At 45.1% G+C, this 19,984-nt stretch overlaps 1 protein-coding gene across 1 annotated transcript in view; it reads left to right on the forward strand.

The window, feature by feature from the left end:
• The window catches only part of PSME4 (proteasome activator subunit 4), a 1,396,200-nt gene that overhangs the window by 214,194 nt on the left and 1,162,022 nt on the right, over positions 1–19,984 (forward strand). The gene's annotated exons all lie outside the window — the stretch shown is intronic.

The raw sequence follows: 19,984 nt of genomic DNA on the forward strand, positions 1-19,984 counted from the left end.
AAGGCTAGAGGGGCCCCAGATGAAAAAATGTATGATACTAAGTAATGTAGACATTAACATGATTAAATAATTACTTTTACTGGGTGGATTACATTTTTTTAGTATCCTGCACGTGTACATGGAACTATTGCCATTCCTAATACCTTTGTGTGATATAATAAAGTCACAACTATGGTAATTTACCTTGAAGCACATACATGATTAGCTTTGTGTTATTTAGAATAGTAGGTCTTCTGTAACTGGTGCTGCAGATGGTACTTAGGATATTACCCCATATTTCTCCTTACCAGAATTGAGCATGCCTACAAAGGCAAGTGAATTTGAGCGATTCTCTAGGTTATATGGTCTGTATGGTGCTGTGCATATGACCACATTGAGGTTGGACTTCAGTCATCAAATAACCTGAGGCTGTAGTCTGGTCAGTCATGGTTCCTTATTCCTACATCAGAATCAAGCAAGCACAGTATACTTCATTACATGGTGGTCATCTTGAGGAACATTTAGAGTATAGTCAATTCTCTGCATTCAAAAGCTAACTGCCACTGTTTACACCATATCCTCCAGGTGAAACCCTAGGTTTATTAAACTCAACTACTGTAAATTGGAAATGGCCATATTTATGTTTCAAGTCTCTCTGGGCAGACACGTGATGAGAAAGCAAAAGATACTTGGCTGAGAAGTGAAGACAGCTTGATGTGAGGAGTTCACAAAGTCAGTAAGAATATATGTAATTAGTTAATCACTAACTTGTGCACTTTTGTGGTGAACTTCTTAATGCAAACATGTCTCAGGCCTAGAAATATACTAACCTCTTACACACCATCTTAGGGACCAAAAATGAAGGTTCCAAGTTAGGAACATGGACTAAGTGTGCCATCAGAAAGGTACTATGAGTGATAACCTTAGAAAATAAATTGCTGTCTACATAGGGGGTTGTCATGCCAAATAGTTATGAGCATACAGAGATATGCAAAGTCATTTACATCAAGGGCCAGGCCTGCAGCCATAAGAATATATGTGCAGAACACCTCAAACTATATTCTCACAGCTTAGGCTTTTCAAACCTTAATGGTTTAACAAAGGGGCTAAAATTGATATCTTTGATGCAAGTTACGTTTGTAGCGTTGTCTTCCTATTTGGGTCTACAAGAACAATCTGAAACATAGGCCCCTGGATAGCTACTTCAGGTTTGCCAGCCTTTGGTGTTTCATTGATGCACATCCTTCAGTCATCAAAGAGGGCAGTGCAGTGTTAAGCATAGCTTGTAATTCTTTAACTAGGTTCACATAATTTTAAAAGACCCACATTAGCTAGTTGTGAGGTGCTTGGTGTTCTAAATTACTCTAAAGTGTGCTCTAATGTGGTGAATCTGTCTAGTGGACTCTTCTTCTCGTTCAGTTAAGCATTTCATGGAGTGTGGGATTCTTTAAAAATCTTTTGCCCCCACATAGGATGTTTAACAACACAATTGTAGCAGTATCTTTTGGTTTAATAATTCCTGCACTATTATGATAAAAATAATCTTTGTACTGCTCAGTATGCTGGTTTGTGCACGTATTCCTTTGTGGAGTACTAGACAGAGATGAGCTAGATCATAATCTGATTAACTTTTAAGCTGGAGGAATTCTCAGCTGTTAGCGCTTTTCATCCAGTTTTGATGTAGTCTTGGGTAAAAAAAAAAAGAGTAACTGACTTAGAAAGATATAAAACAGACTAGAGTTTACAAATATCACTGCAGGGCAAAGTGGAGAAAAAAGCAAATGCTTCCAGCTAAAACATGCCATGGCAACTCTTTGAATACCATAGTTTAGCCTCATTCATATTTTGGAAGCTGTTGGAAATGGCAACTTTTTGGCTTTCTCCTATTTTTCTGACTCTCTTTTTGTTGGCTTTCGGACTCTGAGCACGTTACCACTGCTAATCAGTGCTAATGTGCATGTGCTCTCTCCCCTGTAACTTGGTATAATTGGTTTACACCTGTTTGGCTTACTTAATTTACCTATAAGTCCCGTATACAGTGGTATACCATGTACCCAGGCCCTGTAAATTAAATGCTACTAGTGGGCCTGCAGTGCAGATTGCGCCACCGACAGAAGTAGCCTTTCAAACTTGTCTCATGCCTGCCACTGCAGCGCCTGTGTGCGCAATTTACTGCCACACTGACTTGGCAAGTCAAACTACTTGCCAAGGCCTGAACTCCATTTTCACTACACCCAAGTCACCCCTAAGGTAGGCCCTAGAAAGTCCTATAGGCAGGGTGCTGTGTGGGTAAGAGGTAGGACATATGCTTTATTGTGTGGCCTGACCTGGTAGTGACAAACAGCCTATTTGGATTCTCACTGCTGCTAGTGCTGTCCCTCTTATAGGTTTGCACTAGAAATGCACTTACATATGTCTAAGGGGTATCTTTGATCTGTGAGGATTAGCATGGACATGTTTTGGATGTTTGGAATGATAGTGAGAAATCCAGCTTATTGGTGTAGGTAGATATTTTTATTACCATTGTAGAAATACCACTTTTAGAAAGTGGCCATTTCTCTGTGCTTATAAATCTAGTGCCTTAGAGCCTGACTCCAATCCACATCTGGGGCAGAATGACAGCTCCACTTGATGCATACATTCCAGCCAGCCATCACACAGGAGGGGCTGGGTGTGATAGAAGAGGCATTTGCATATTGATAGTCTTACTGGGTTGGGGAGAGGGAGTGTTGTTCACACCTTACATGGGAATAGTCTGTATCCTGCCCTCACAACAGAATGGACTGATTACCCCCTACTTATGTCTGGAGACATGGTTGGGTTGAAAGGGTGTTGTGCTTCACAAAAGGGCTCTTTTGAAGTTACCCCCTGCACAAAGTCATTTCTGAGTATATGTAGAGAGCCTGTAGCCCCCTGATGGTGAGAGCACTCTTGGAACTGGGCCCGAACCTCTGCCAGAGGGACTGCTCGACTGCACAAAGGACTCATCTGGACTGCTGTTCTTTTGTTGCCCTGCTGCCTGGTGTCTGCTGGGTGACTCAGAGGACTCAACTGGATTGCTTTTCAGTATGTTGCCCTGCTGCTAGCTGCTCCCTGCTTCTGGACTGCAGAGGCACTGCTGTTTTGCCAAGAGGAACTGCCACTGGAACTGACTCCCTGTTGTGCTGGCCTACCTACTACATCTCCGAGTGCTCCTTCCCCCAGGGCTTGGTGGTCTTTCCTGTGCTTTCAATGATCAGCGTGAGGGGCATGCTGTTTCGGAGTCTTGCCTTCACCTATATTGCATGGTGGGGCTGCCTATGGTTTCTGGACTGGCATTGCAAACTTTGTTTCTCTGATGATATGCTCACCCCCTTCTCCCCCCGCCCCCCCCCCCCAGCGCCTTGAGACCCTCACGGTTGAGTAGCGCGCTCTACAAATACCATGATTGATTTGGGGTTGGAGCAGTCTCCTTCTCACCCATGACCTGCTGTTATAACAGTTGTTACTGGCCGCCTTTGGTGTGTGTTGAAGGCTGCACACTCCCAAGAATTTTTGCAGAAGGGGAGTGCTGGATTTCCCCGTGTTGCAGGCAAACTGTAAAGGAAAGGTGCCCCCCTGGAAACACATGAAGGGTGCATCTGAACTGCTACCTGTTTGCCCCAATACATGCTGTGCGCGCTTCGCCATATCCTGATTCCTGATGTGGCCACACCGTTCTTCAGAAAGGAGACTCCCTCTTATGTGGCCAAACAAGTGTGAGGCTTCACCGCATCCCCTGCGTTCCCCATAACAGTGGAGCGTTCCTTGGGGCACACGGATGTTGCCCCAGCTACAGAACTCACGCTTCATGAGGTCTAATAATTACCGTTCCTCTGCTACATATATACTAGTGTTGTGGGGAATATGACGTTTGGCTGTTACTTTGCCGTTAGCAGTATGTATTGTTCCAGTAACAAAAAGATATGTACCTTGGTTATGAACTAGGGCATGGTAATGTATGGTTCCTGCACTACAAGGTTTTCTTTCATGATGTCTGGCAAACCAACAATTGTTCCTTTGTTGCACTCATGGTGATGTTTATGACAGTAACCTAGTAGGAAAGTAACCATTGACTTGTGTTGTTTTGATCTATGATTTATGCACAATACACTTTATTTTTATATGATAAAATGTGGAGTCTCTTTTGTGGTGTATTTTATCGTGTCACTGGGTGTGTGTGTTGTGCAAATGCTTTCCACATGACCTCTGAGAATAAGCCTGACTGCTCTGTGCCAAGTTGCTGGGGGTGAGCACAGGTTATATTTGGTGTGTAACTTACTCTCCCTGACTATAGCCGTTAGTAGTGTGCAGTGATCTTGCATCATTTTGTATCATTTCCTGAGGTAACTAGAGATGTGTACCTAAATATGCCTACTTTATCCCCAAGAGTTTAAATGGCTCCAATTGTATTCAACTCTGGGTTTTACAGGCTGTAGCTTTTTCACAGTTGCTTTTTATACCAATTGCAAAATGACTATGATGTGGGAGGACGCAGTCTGATTGCAGAAGACATTCTCTGCATGAAGACCAACCATCATAATCCTGCGCTAATGGAGTGGCCTCCCTCCTTACCTGCCTGCATTGGAATGCATGCAGTTATGTGTATTTGCCTTATTTGGATGTTATTGATAATATGCTGATTTATTGCTTTGACATAGTAAGCCCATTACTAATGTGTGGGTGTAACTTTTCCAGGTAAAGTAATTTACTGGGACAACAAAAAAAGGTTATACATGCCGGTCAAAAGCATGTAATGCTGGAGGAACATGACGGTCAGCTAATGAGCTGCCCGTGAACTCTCGTCGGACGGAGGTGATTCCAAACATCGCGCGACTTGGATTGTGAGCAGAACTTCCCTCGGTCTCTGCTCGGGAAAGCTGCAGAAGTTTTCCCCCTGGATACGAGTTTGTTTGTGCCCCCGGCCCCCCCCTGGCGATGGCGTGTCGATAGGAAAGCGAGGGCGAGGATTCCCTCCTCGCGCCTTCGCGCGCCGGATTAGAAGCCGGGGAGCCTGAGATTCGGAGCTCCCGCTTTAGCGTTTCTTTGGGGGAAGCCCCTGGAGCTGTGTCAGCGGAGCAAGGAGCGGCAAAAGGAGCGGCAAAAAGACGGTGACAATATATTTCTGGCGGCGTGGGGGGGGGAGCCTGGGTGATTCAGTCCATTGACTACAGCTTGGTTATAACTTGTTGTTAGCAGGCAGAGATTGTTAGTAATATCGAGGCTGCCCTCCCAGGAGTATTGGGGGGGGCTTAAAGAAAACGCGTACACATATGAAAAGTGTTGCTTATGGTAAAAGTAAGCAAGCGCTAGAGTTTTCTACTAGAAGTTTGTACCAGAGGAACTGCGTGCCTAATATCGCGTTTTACAGCTGCATATTCGCCAGGGATTGTTATGTCTCAGCGCTTCTCACGCCATAAGCACAAAAAACCTGTGTAAATCTCGCTGCTCTACACAGAAGGGAGGTGAGATACAGATGGACGCCAAATATTCAACACCCCTGTACTCGTGGTGGTTCGCCGTTTGCTGGAAGGGCTGAGAAGTAAACTGTTGTTTCAATTGAGGATTCCTCAAGTTTAAAGGTTTAAAGGTTTTGAGAAGAGAGGTATAGATAGGTACCCCGTTGGGTGGGGGTACTTGGTCCCTCACACCTTGTGCTGTGTCTCCCCAGATTTCCAGGCGTTAGAAGGAGGAAGAGAGAAAGAGAGGGGGCTAAGAAGAATACTTCTGTTACTGCGCCGTGTTAATTTCATTCTTCCTCTCTACAGTGTTTTCCCTTTTCCGACTCTTGTCGGGAAAACTAGGAAGGAAAACGGCGAACAAGAAGGGAGGGTCATTGAATACAGGGAGGGGTGTTTTGGAAACAGGCTCTAAATTCCAGTATTTGGACAGAAGCGGCAAGGGGCATGCGGCGTGGGAGATCTTATACCGTCCGTTGCTCTCTTCGTGGGAGCCTCCCGGAGACCCCAGGGGGCCTCTTCAGAACCAACTTAAGTGGGAAGGGGGTAAGAAAGGAGTGTGAGAGTGCTGGAACCCTGCAGTTCATGTCATTAATTAAGCGTCGCCCCAGGGGTGCTCGGGCAGAAGTTAACGATGTGATTGTGGCCAGGAAAAGTAAGCCCGGCACCCGTGGTGCAAGTGCTAATCTTCGGACTCAGGTGTCTGGACCTACAATAACAGGCATAGCGGACTTAAGTCCTAAAACCGATGGTGAAGGGTCATTCTATACAACATTACTCGTGGATCATCCTTTACCCCACCGGGAGGAGAGTCAAATTGAGATCCAGGGGAGGAGCGACTCGTTGATCACGAGGTACTTTCAGACCACAATTCCTCCACCACAGGACATGGCAAACGTTCAACCAGCCTTAGGCAAGTTGGGGGTTTCTAAGCTAGCTGAAGGCGTTTCAGCTGTCGGCCCAGCACAAGAACTATTAGATATGGATCCAGTTACACTGAGAGAGGGCCCCTCTAAGACATTACCCTTGCTGGAAGTTGATGGTAATTTCTCCAGTGGATCAACACCACATGACTTGGATGTACAGACTCTGTTAATTTCTCTTACTAAAGAAATTAGAGGGAAATTTTAAATTTCAGAAACTAATCAAACCAGGATTCGGGAAGCCTGTGAGGTCTTGGAAAGTAAAATCAACCTGTTATCAGACTGGCTGGGGAAACTAGAGGCTGTGGTGGATGCCCACGAGGAGCGAGTGTTAGCTCAATCTAAGGACATTTTACAATTGAAAAGGGGGGAAAAGTTGTTGCAAGATAAATTGGAAGTGTTGGAGAATAACATGAGGAGAAACAATATCAGGCTCCTGGGAGTTCCAGAGGGCTTGGAAGGGGAAAATATTAAGAGATATGTGATCTCGCTGATTAGGGAGGTCCTCCCCAGTATGGTAGGGATCAATCTGGAAGAGGACATTCAGAGAGTCCACCGTGATCCTTTCAAGAAAAATCCAGGAAGGAAAACCCCCAGGAGGATTTTGATAAATTTCAACACATACTCTATTAAGGAAAGAATCTTGTCCGAAGCCCTCAAGGTTGGGGCTTTTCCCAAGGGGGAATGGTCTCTTAGGATAAGATCAGATCTGTCTAAGGCAATGTTAGATAGGCAGTGGGAGCTGGGAAATTTTATGCGGGAGCTCCGTGAACTAGCGGCGACAGTCCAACTAAGGTTCCCGGCAGCTCTCCGTATAATGTGGAAGAATAAAATGTACAATATGAGAGACCCTGGGGAGGTCAGTACATTTATAGACCAGATCAAGGCATCTCAATAAGACCTAGTGGAAAGCCCCCGTCCGACATGGGGTTCGAAGATAGGATAACAGGATGGTTATCCCAGTAGAAACAGGGAGGGTTCCTCTGGGGGGGGGGGGGGGGTTTGGGGGCATGTTGGTGTTGAGTGCAGGGGTGGGTGGCACGGGGGTTGGGGTTTGTTTTGGGTTTGGTGGGTTGAAAAGGATAAAATAAGAAAGTCCTCATATGTTACTAATTTAGGTCGGGGAGGTTGGTGTTCTTCTTTTCTCCTTTTTGTTATGAACGGTCATGCAGGGTAAAGAAAAGTTGAGATTCCTCTCTTGGAATGTGAATGGGCTAAGGGTGTCTGGTAGGAGGAGGAAGATCTTTGAGTACTTACGTTTGGTTGAGGAAGAGATTATTATACTGCAGGAAACCCATCTCCACCAAACTGAATGGGAGACCTGGCTTAAACAACTGAATTGGGCTGCGTTCAGCGTATGTTCTTCTCAAACTAGTACAATAAAAGGTGTGGCAGTTTTGATTAAGAAATCCATGAGGTTCAGGGTTGGAATAGTACATGTTGACCCCAGAGGGAGGTGGGTAGTGGTGGAGCTGTGTGTGTAGGTGGTCACTGGATTACAGTGTCGGGTTATTACGGGCCGAATATTGACGACCCATCGCCATTTCAAGACTTATTTAATATTCTACTTTCAGCTAGGTACCCAGTGGTGTTGGGTGGGGATTTTAATATATTGCTAGACCCTGCACAGGACAAGTCAACCCTTCGGGGTACGGTTAATTCACCTAATACAAGGGCATTGGTGAAGCAAGCGATGCAGGATTTAGGCTTGGTAGATGCTTGGCACTGGGGAAGGGGAGAAGGAGATAGATACACATTTCACAATAAAAAATATGGGCATAGATCCAGAATAGATTTTTTTTTAATTCATAAAAGTTTATGCCCGGAGGTAAGAAGGGTGGCTCACAACACAGCACACTTGTCAGACCATTCTGCAGTAATACTACACTTAGATATTAGGGTTAGTAATAGGACAACTAGGAGCACAATCAATCGTGCTCTATTTTTAGATGACGCATCAGTAGAAGTGTTAAAAAAAGATACTAGAGAATTTTTTCAGGTGAATCAAGGAACAGCAAGTTTGTGGTGTGTTTGGGATGCGTTTAAGGCTTTTATAAGAGGGAGGCTAGTTAACCTGGCAGCTCATAAGTACCGTGAAGAGAGGGAAAAGTTGGGAAACATGGAATCGTCATTGAAAACCTTTCAAGTAGCAAAGAATAATGCACAGTTAGAAGGGAAAACGGACTTAGTAATGGAGCTGTCTTGTCAAGAAGAAAAGGTCCGGTCTAGTCTAGACGCTTTTTTGGAAAATCGCTGTAGGTTAAAATGGGAAAGTAGTCAGTATGCTAATTTTGAATATGGAGAAGGTTGTAGTAAACTGTTAGCATGGAAGGTTAAGTCGGACCTTTCCAAAAGGCACATTTTATCTGTCAAATCAGACCCTATGAATCAGGTCTGTACGGAGCAAGAGGAGATAGAGGGGGCATTCGTATCTTTCTTTCAGGAGATATATTCAGAGAGTTCGGTTAACTTGGAAGAGCCGGTAAGAGAATTCTTAGATAAGGTAGATCTCCCAGTTTTAGAGGAGTCTAAGATGCTCCTACTGAATGATAAGTTAAATGAGGCTGAGTTGGCGGAAGGTTTAAAGGCCCTAAAAAAAAGGTAAGGCAGCGGGGCCAGATAGTCTCCCTAATGAATTATATAAGGCTTTGGGGGAGGAACTTACCCCATTTTTATTAGAGCTATTTAACTCTATGCTGATAGAAGGGGCCCAAATTCCCAATTCTTGGAGAGAGGCGACAATTTGCTTATTGTTAAAGCCGGGTAAGGATTCCACGTTTTGTTCCTCCTATAGGCCCATCTCCTTGCTGAACGCAGACTATAAACTTTATACAGGAATTTTAGCCAAGAGATTGGGGAGAGTCGTTGGTAATCTAATCCATCCGGACCAAAAGGGTTTCATGAAGGGGAGGCAGCTTCACGAGATAACTCACGAGTTATTTGCTGCAGTCGATTTGGCGGCACACGAGAAGGCACCATTGGCGATTTTGTCCTTTGACGCGGCCAAGGCCTTTGACCGTGTTAATTGGCTGTTTTTAAAGGTGGTTCTGGAAAAAGCGGGCTTGGGATTCCCTTTTATTAGGGCGTTAGGGGAACTGTATAGTTGTCCCCTAGCGAGAATTTTGATCAATGGCCAATTAACACAAGAATTTAGGATCAGGCGAGGTACGAGACAGGGATGCCCTCTATCTCTGTTGCTTTTTAACTTATATATTGAACCTTTGGCTACTTTACTTCGGTCTTCTAAAGAGATTATCCCATTCCGAACTGGGGGATGGGAAAAAAAACTAGCTTCATACGCAGATGATTTGATGATATACACGAGTGATGTTAGGTCTACTCTACCTAGGGTGATTGCCTTGATGGAACAATTTGGTAGACTATCTGGGTACAGCATAAACGCAGAAAAGACAGAAATAATGTGCTGGAATTTGTTGTATGCTTCCCCTTTAGTTAAACAAGAGATCAGATATCTGGGTATTCGAATAGCAGCTGATCTTAATAAGGTAGCTAAAGTGAACTTTGATATAGTATATAGGGAAACCAAAAAACTTTTAAAAGCATGGGCTGCTCTTCCTCTTACGATAATTGGGAGATCTAATATCTTGAAGATGTGTTTTCTTCCAAAATTTACTTTTCTGTTTAATACTATCCCATTAGAGTTTGAGAAGAGCTGGTTTAAAAAACTACAAGGGGAGTTATCCTCATTTGTATGGGCTTCCAAGGGAGTTAGGATTGCTTGGAAGAAGTTGAGTAGAAAAAGGGAATGGGGAGGTATTGCGTCTCCAGACTTTAAGTACTATTTGGCTTTTCAGTTAAAAAATATTAGATTTTTATTGAATAAAAAGTCTGAGCACGATTCAGTCTGGGGAGCATTAACGGTTCACCTTGAAGAAGGAGCAGACCATTTTCTATATAAATTTGGACATCCCAGCTACTTCAAGAAAGTTCGTTTGAAACTCCCCAGTCACGCATGCAAGGTTTGGATGCATTTTCGGAGGACGTTAGATATACCTTATTTTTGTAGTTCAGCTCCCATTTGGGACTCGCCTGGCACTCCGGAATACCTTATAGACAAACTATCAACTCCTCTGAGAACAAGTGGGGTGGAAAGATGGGGTCAGTTAATAGAAGGAGTTGAAGTGTTAAGTTGGGGCGCATTCCAGGAAGGTACCGGTGGGATGGTTTCTAGATTTAAGTATCTTCAAATATCTAGTTGGGTAAAGTCCCGCCGAAATGGAGAAATAGGGAGGAGTATATGGGAAGGGAAGCTAAATCAGAGAACCATCAACAAAGAGGTTGCAGTGTGGTACCACGCTTTGTTAGAAACATCAGATGATAGCGCTTCCCTTCCCTTATCGAAGTGGGGAGCGATCTTTCCAACTTTAGATGTTACAACAATGTGGAAAAAGTCTTGTTCAATATTTTGGCTTACTACCAGTCCTGCGGGGCTGAAGAAAAATAATTTGTTCACACTCCATAGGGCTTATTGGACTCCGGCTAAATTAACAGCTATTGGGAAGACTCAGAAAAACTGCCCAAGGTGCGGGGATGATAAGGCGGATGATATCCTAATGTTTTGGCATTGCGCTAAGTTGTCGAATTATTGGGGGGAGATAGAGAGTATTTTCAAAATAATCTTTAATGTAAACTTAGTTGTAAACCCAGCATTAGTGGTGTTTGGGGTGCGGGAACAGGATACAAACTACCAGAAATTGTCAGTTCAGCAGGAGCATTTGCTGTTCATATTAATTCTTCTAGCTAGGCGAGAAATTTGTCGTAAATGGATTGATCCTCTTCCTCCTCGTGTGTTGGATTGGCAGATATCTGTAAATCGAATCTGTACATTGGAACAACGGGGTCCCCTGTCTAGAAAAGATAATTTTTGGTTATATTGGGAAAATGTGTATCAATAATATATTATTTCTTTGTCATATAAGCTCCTTATACCTTTGTATTTTTTTAAAAAGTCCAATGATTAAGATCTTCCCCACGCTCTTTGGAGGTGCTGCTTTGGCTATGATTGAAAGTGACAACTTTTGATCAATGACACCCGTACGAGAAAGTATAATCAGTAGATCAGAGGGGATGATCTACTAAGGTTTGGACTATGTACTTGGTGGCATGTTGTCGTCTGTCGCGCCAATGCCTTTCCTACTTAACCAAAGCAGGGGCAAGGCATATGAGGAAAAAAAAAAAAAAAGAAAAGGTTATACATGGAAATACTTGAGTCAATGCTTCTTAACCACTTCAAACTCCTGTCAGTAGCTTTCCACTCCTTCTTGTCTTGGTCTTTGTCTACACCACATCTATTAGGGAATTGTTTGATCCATCCACAAAATTCTCCAAGAGCAGTGTTTTTAATGTTTTTCTAAATCTACCCACATACCCTTTCATATTGTGAGCTCTAATTGTAAGAGAAAGGCTCTTAGCTTTAATTTCTGTGTCCTGAGATTCTCTTTGATATCAGTAAACAGTAGAACATGTGTGCACAGATGTGGGATCACCAGAATACCATTTTAAAAAATATGTTTTTAAAAACAATCCCAGTTAGCCAGATTAATTCTGTAATACATTTGGATGAAGTGCTAATGTATTAGACCCTTTATAAATTCCCAGTGATATGGGAAAATGTAGCGTCTAACAGGCTGAGCATGCGCTGTTCTAATTAACACTGTACCTTTAAAGAATTTCACAGACAGTTAATCTTCCCATCATGCGGTGAAAGGACTGTGAGGAATTTGATTTTGAAGGAAATCCAAATGTAGGTCACTATTTTAATGTCTTTTTGCCAAAGCATTTGAAAAAGGAGGACGTGGAATGTTATTTATTGCTTTATGTACCTGAACCAGATTGAGCATTATTTTGGTGCCCGAGGTGTTCCATCAGACGTCCACACCATCCATACAGGTCCCAGCTCTTTGGTACAATTGCAGATGTTTGTGATGTCCAGTCACATATTTGAATTCCTTTTTTGGACTTTGGAGGCAAACCTTTTTAAAAGCTCTCCATTTCAGTATTCAGTATGTCAAATAATAATAACTAGAGATTCATTGCTGTACATATGGGGATAACATTGTCAAAACAGTTGGTTTTATTTAGTGGATGGACTTCTACATGTATACAACATGGAGCATCCTCTCAAGTTCTTCCCTTCTGTAGGAAAGAATGTCATGTTCTAGGGGTCAACACTGCTCTCATGTTGTATTTAGATAATAGATGGGAAGCCATCCAACTCTTTTTCAACAAGCCACTCAATTGTGGGACTGTTCTCTCAAACAGTATCTTTATGTTTGTGCTTGCATGCCATAGGAAGTGGAGGCAGATATATTGAGCAGACTGTCAATCTTCTAAGAAGTGGGACATCTGCTGCAAAATCCAAGTGACCATCTTCATGTGCTGCAGCTTTCTGTACCAATAACTTTTGCCGCACAGTGCAGTTCTGTGATGTGATAACTGTCCTCCCAGACTGGTCAGGAAAGCTTCTTTTTGTCTTTATCCAACTTACTCTTATTCAGTGGACTCTTGAAAAACTCTGAACATCGTCCAGCTTTGAGATGACTCTGCTCACTGCATTTTGGCATTGCAAACTTTGTTTCTCAGATGACATGCTCCATTTGCAAAACAACTTCATGCTTCTGCTGGTACTAGATGTTATGTTCAAGCAAAGGGGTTTGAATTTTTACCCAAACCTTTTACTGTGTACCCTGGCCTGTTTCCTGAAAAGTTACTATATGTGCTTTTGAGGTAGTACTGAAAATTATATTGCTTTCATATATACTGAAAGACCGGGAAACATCAGGCAGTAATGTTGACTATGCTTCTGTTACTCGGTTTTGTTGGGGCATTTAGGTTATTTAAGGGCTTCTTTGCAAGATGTCCTAGCATTCATAACATATTGGTCTGAAAAGGTTCTTGATTAATCGTAGCAGGGACTTCTTTGGAGCTACCAGTGCTTTCCTGAGCACTTGCAGTTTTAGGTTTTCACTAAAAGATCAGTGCTGAACAAAAAATCCAAACAAGAAAAACCTGTCAGAATATTACCCTATATGTTCTGTTAAGAAGGTTTCCCTGGTCAAAGCATACCTTTTGGCATGGTACTCAAGGAAATTCACCTTCATGATGTCTCAGGACAAACTGGGGCAGTATTGCAGTTCTCAGAAGATGTTATTAGAAACACTCCAGCTCCTTTATCATCATGGGGCCTCATTAATGTGGCGTAATGACAAATTATTGTGCAGTTCATTGCAGTTGAACAAGCCTCTTTCCCTGCCGTGTTCAGCACTATGGTCCACTGATCTTTGTTTCCTGTTGTGAACACTAAACCAAAGTTTGTGGTTGACAGAACTCCAGTTTGTCTGGTCTCATTTATATTTCCCATCCTCCTTCAGCCTTATAGGTATTACAATCCTATTCTTGCATTTTCTTATGTAACTTACAAAAAGTGTTCTTTTCTTATCATGATTTCAAGGATTTCATCTGTTTGTGGCTTTTGTTCTTCTGACCGCTTCTTCTGGTTTCCTCTGCTTATACAAACATAATTATTAATTTGTTTGAACACTTGCATATTGATTTTAATTTGAAGTCCCTGGATCACTATAAAATAACATACCTGACAAGTTAATTGTTTACATGGCGAGGAGGATAAGAAAAAGGAGGTGTTGCATATATGCTATGTAGACCTTCTATCTGTCATTGCACATAATTCTAAAAATAACCTCACTTTCCATAATATTTTTCTGCTTTTGGACACCATGCTGAAAATAGGCAACAATGTGAGCTACAATTTATCAACATGCTGTGCCTTTGAGAAATTGGTGAGTACACAGGGATATCCATATGTCTACTTTCCACAAGACCAAAAAAGAAAAATGACCGTGCCTCCCCCTCCACGTTATGTAAAATGTATTGCTTGATGGGAAAACTGGTGACTTAAATATTCCAGCTTGCATGTACCACGGAAATTTCTGTAGACTTTAACAACAGGGTGTGACCAGTTGAAAAAAATATCCATTGTGGAAATTAACTAAGGAATGTGGGAAGCTATTTGAAACTTGTGAGGCTGCATTTGTCTATCCACACAGCAAATTTAGTTGAACTGGTAATGCTGTGTAATGTAGATCTGTGAAGTGATACTTCCTTAGACTTTTGAAAATCATGTCACACGAATGCATGTGTGGTAATTGTTTTTAATGGAGATATGCGTTATAAAAATATTTACTGAATCACACATCGGTAACGGATGGAAATTGTAGGTTGAGCCACCTCCTCTTCTTATTAAAAATTCGAGGTTTCAAAGGAAACAGAGTAAAAATTAACTGAACATTATTCAGGGATTTTATTTTTTTAGGTCATGGCATTCGGTCATTCCATACTCTTAAAAATGAAGAGCCTGATTGAGAGTTTGGCAGACGGTTTACTCTGTTGGAAACATGACGGATATTTCATCTGCCTTATTACTTAAGTGTGTTCTATCCTATAGTACTTGTATTAAGGTGGATAGAATGTCTTTCACAGTTGCGACAGAGTAGCCCCTTTTCTAAACTCTAAATTTGGACCCAAGTCTTGCTGGTATTAAATCCACTGGTTTCCTGTGTCCAGTGCCTGCCCTTAATCAGACAGCCCCATTTGTTGGTCCTAATGGGGGAGCCCTTTGGGCTGAGAGGTCACGCCCTGGTTGAATTGATCAGAGCATTGACCAACCTGTTTACACACATTTGCCTCTTGTCCCCTCACCATAATCACCTATCCAGTTGCTAAACTGGAGGGGAGAGTTCATGAGAAGGGGCGACAGTGGAAGTGGGAGAAAAATCATTGGAGGGAGACTAAGAAAAGTCAACATGCAAAATTTTGTACACAGCCTGCCCTCTGGAGACAATGAACTGAACAGGCAGCCTGTATTTGAGCTATGTGTATGCCCCAATAATAGTAGGCCCCCAGGGCCTAGGCCCATGCCAAAAGCCAGCCCTGTCAGTGCTAGTAGGCTCATGCCAAGGCAACCAATGTTGACCTGTCAGATTTGCCTGTGTTTTAAAGAAAACAGTAGGGTAGTCTTCCTGGCTTTGTTTTTACATTCTCTCATTAGATATTACAAGTGTGGTGCTTCTGTTGACAACACTTCACGTTCAGATCACTTTCTTAATTCCTTCTCCATCATATTCTTCCCCATCTGCAGTGTGCTTTTACTGTGAACTTTGCCCAAACCATTTGAGAAAGCGTGAGAATAGAACCAAAAAAGGATAGATTACCTTTACTGTATGTCCAGTACTCTTACCCCTTGCACAGTTCTGGGCGTGCTCTGCATTAAATGAACATGGGAAAAAAGGGCTAAATGTGGGTGCTTTCCTGTGGGGCAGGGCCCAGCATGTATTGGGATTCACATGGATGTGTAATGAAGAATTGTTTCAGTTTGTATTTACCGAGGCCCCTAACCAATAGTGGAGATAACAAGGATTTAGAGAACCATCATGATTCATGTTTTCACATTCGTAACTTGATATATTGTACAGTGCAGTGACATCAGCAGTAATTCAGTACAAACAGTGAGAGTCTTTAGGGATAAAACTATAACTGAAAAGAATAGGAATGAGTAGAGCTTGTTCTATTAATTATTTTTTCATGAGTTGACCATACAGAGACACCCTTGGCTATCTCATTCATTTTATGTTGCTTGGTGAGTTGGATAAACACCAAAGTACCTCCGACATATTTTTTTTTATAACCAATTTTCCCAGCTCCTCCAGAAGGTCCAGCAGCGCCACCCTTGCGTTCAATTCAATGGGACAACCAAGGACCGCCGAGTTGTCATCCCCCCCCCCCCCCCCCAAAAAAAAAGGTTCTATCTCTGGACACACCCATGCCGCATGAAACAAGTGCACATCTGGTTGGCCACATCTGAATATGTCGGAGTCTCTGTGGGGATAGGTATGACATATGAAAGTAGTTTATCTGGATCATTCTTAACCTGGCAGAAATGGCCAATTCCCTTGGTACTAGGTAGGCCTCCCTCTAGTCATCCTCGTCCCGCTCTCCCACCCAGGCCGCCCACCTATCCTGCAACCAGGCAAGGCCGTCAGTCACGCTAGTAAGCAAGAATCGATAGAGCTGGGTAATGGCCCCCCTTCCCAAGCGCCCCAAAAATAGTTTAGCCTCAAGCGGGCTGTGATCCAGGAGAGAGTCCAGACGGCAAATGGGTCCTCAAGGCGTGACGCATTTGAAGGAAGCGAAAGAACTAGGAGCCGGCCAGCGCATAGTGCTCCCTCAGCTGCTGAAAGGGCATCAGAGTATCACCTGTGCAGACATCCCCCAGGTATGTGATTCAAGTGGCATCCCATTGTCAAAAACCCTCCAACCGGGACACCTGCTGCAACCATGTTCCCTGCCACAGAGGCGTCAGCTTGGTGAGGCATCGGTTCCAGCCCGTCAGCAGCAGTACCACCCGCCAACACCGCACCATCACCCGCGTGCAGTCAGGGGCTCTCTCCGGGAGCAGATCACCATACAACACTCCCAAGAGGCCCTCAAAGCTGAGGAAATGCGGCTCCAAACGGTAGGTCAGATCGTCCCATCCCCCTGTAAACCACTCATTGATCGAGATCAGCTGAGCTGCCAAGTAATAAGCGTAGAGGTCCGGCACACCCATCCCACCCTCGTAAGGTGATTTACTCATGGAGCAAAAGGCCACCCTGTGGTGTCTGAAACACCCCCCCCCCCCCCAAATGAACGAGGCGAGTTTGGAAGAGAGGGATCGGAACCAGGCACGGGGCACCAAGTAGGGAAAGCTCGTCAGGGCGTACAAATAGCTGGGGAGGCAGATCATTTTAAAAAAAGGCGTTTCGGCCCAAAGGGGCAATCGGGCCAAGTCATCCTCCAGTGCGTGGGATAGGGGCTGAAAATTCAGCTGCCATGCCAGAGCAGGGAGGGGTCAATCCCCAAGTATTTGAAGGCATTACGCCTTACCGGGATGTCCGGGCTCCAGCTCGCTCGCCCCCCACCTCCATCAGCAGCGACTTCCTTGGGTTTATACATAGCCCCGACGCTTCACCATACAATTTCAGGAGCTGAAGGCAGTGTAGGCCGGAATGCCGGGCCACCCCAGGAACACCAAGACATCGTCTGCATACAAGGACACCCTCTCCTCATGGCTAGTCCCCCACCTCCAACTATTGATCAGTGGGTCCCCACGGATGAGGCGGGCCATTGGCTCGATGGCCAGGGTAAACAACAAGGGGGCATCCCTGTCGTGTCCCCCGTCTGATCGAAAAGGGATCTGAGGGCATGCCATTCACCCATACCTGCGCTGAGGGGCTATGATACAGTAGATGGACCATGCTCCTGAATTTTCGGGCCAAAGCCATCCTGCACTAGGACCCCCTCCCGGAAGTTCCAAGCCCGGGTGTCAAAGGCCTTGCTAAAGTCCACCAGGTGAGTGTCAGCTCATCTCCTAACCGATCCGCCTGCTACAGCGCCACCTGAACCAGTGATGCGTGCTCCTTCCTGGCCTGAAACCACACTGGTCAGGATGCACCAATTGGGGCACTGTATGTGACAGCCAGATCGCCAAGACCTTTGCAAATATCTTAATGTCCGCGTTGATCAGTGAGATGGGCCGATAGGATGAACAATGGTCCCGGGCAGGTGGTCCTTAGGTATGACCCCAAACATGGCGCAGTCCTGCCCCTGAGCGAAGGAGCCACAAAAGAGTGCCTCCTCATACGCCTCAACCAGGGTAGGTACCAGGTGTGATCGAAACTGCTTGTAATGTTCGACCATGTATCCATCAGGCCCTGCCGGCTTCCAGGATTGAAGTGCGGAGATGGCATCAACCACCTCCGACAGCTGCAGGTCCAATTCTGCCGCCAAGAACGATGGAAGCGAGGGCAGTGGAATGTCACCCAGAATAGGGTTTTCCCGTTCCACCCTGGGACTCAGGCGTACAAGCACTCGTAGTAGGAGGCGAAAGTGTGGGAATTGCCAACAGGTCATCTTGTGCTGCACCCGCCCAATCCCTGATAAGGGGCACCACTCGGGCCGAGATATTGCAGGTTGCCAGCCAGTAGAGGTCTTGTCACCCAGCTCATATGCTCTTTGCGTTGAGGCCTGCCAATGCTGTTGAGCCTCCGCGAGGGGCACCTGTCTGATCTCCACGCGCTGAAGCTCCAACTGCCGCCTCGCATCCCCTCACCCCCTGTCACCCCCACAACCCCTCCTCACCCCCATCCCATCAGGCATGATGCTCCTGCAGCGCTATATCGACCTCCAGCTCAGTGATTCGCTGGGCTTCCCGCCGCCTGACATACCCCTTAATGCTACCTCTCAAGGCTGGCTTGCTTGCTGCCCGAGGGTCCCGGCACAGGCCACTGAGCCTTGGTTCTCTTGAAAGTAGTTCGCTAGTTCTCGGTTAAGGAATTCAACACATTCGGGGTCTTTCAAATACCTACATGGGTCGCACACTCTGCGCTGGGGCGCCCCAACTCGGGAGGAGCGGCGCGTGATCCGAGATACCGCGGGCCAGGATCTGCACTGACGTCAAGGCCAGGACATCTGCCGCCGGAAGCCATATTAGACCTATCCATGCTTCTGTGTGATGGGCTGCGACCGATGGCTGAAAGCCATCGTCTGTGGGTGCCAAGTCTGCCATGCGTCACACAAGCCCAAGGAGTCCGCCAAGCTCGACAGGCATGTAGAGTCCATACGACGCCCCATACTTGGGCAGCAGAAGTGCCTCGGATCGGGTCCGGGACCGTGTTAAAGACACCTCCCAGAATAGTGGTTCCCTGCGGTAGGGAAAGGAGCAAAAACACGCAGCCCTCCAGGGTGGACTCAAGAAGCTGCGGAGAGGAGGAAGATTTCATGAGACGAAGTTGACCTGGCGGCCAGCCAGACGGCCCTCCACTCCATCATATCTCCCCTGGGGATCGGTGTGGACCATGTCCACTTCCATGGGTAACATCTTATGAAGCATGAGGGGCACCCCCTGGAGCCCCTGGTGAATCCAGAGTGGTACCCCCAGTCATAACCAAATCGACTGAGAAACAGACACTGGGGTACCACCAAGTGGGTCTCCTGTAAGAGGATCACCCCCGGGCAGTATCTCCAAATGTAACGTAGGGCGGTGGCTCTCTTAATACGGTATAACAGACCGTTCACGTTACAGGAGAGTACCGTAAACATAGTACAGGTAGGGGTAATGGCACTGAAGGTAACTCCTGTTCTCCATCGGTCCCGAGCTGCCAAGATCCAGGGCTACTGTGGATAATCCGGGATAACAGGTCGGTCTGCAGGGGACTCAGTATGCGAGGGTCTAACCTGAAAAAAACCGAGTTAGTACAACAGCAACAACACACTACGTTTCCCCATAAGCCCTTCCAACTCCTCCCACCCCATACTTCTACCCCTGAAACATCTATTACCCCTATGCAACACTTTTGCAACTGAGCAAAGTACAACAAAGAAATATTGGGGGTTCTCAAGATGTAGCAGTGCCATGATCACGGATGTGCAACCTGACCATCACTATGAAGAAAAAATAAGACCTTCCAGTCTCTCGGACTACTACCAATCCCTGCTCCAGAGGCCAGCCTCTGCCAAGCGTTCCAAGCTAAG

The sequence above is a fragment of the Pleurodeles waltl genome, chromosome 5 (assembly GCF_031143425.1).
Source record: "Pleurodeles waltl isolate 20211129_DDA chromosome 5, aPleWal1.hap1.20221129, whole genome shotgun sequence".
Taxonomy (NCBI): domain Eukaryota; kingdom Metazoa; phylum Chordata; class Amphibia; order Caudata; family Salamandridae; genus Pleurodeles; species Pleurodeles waltl.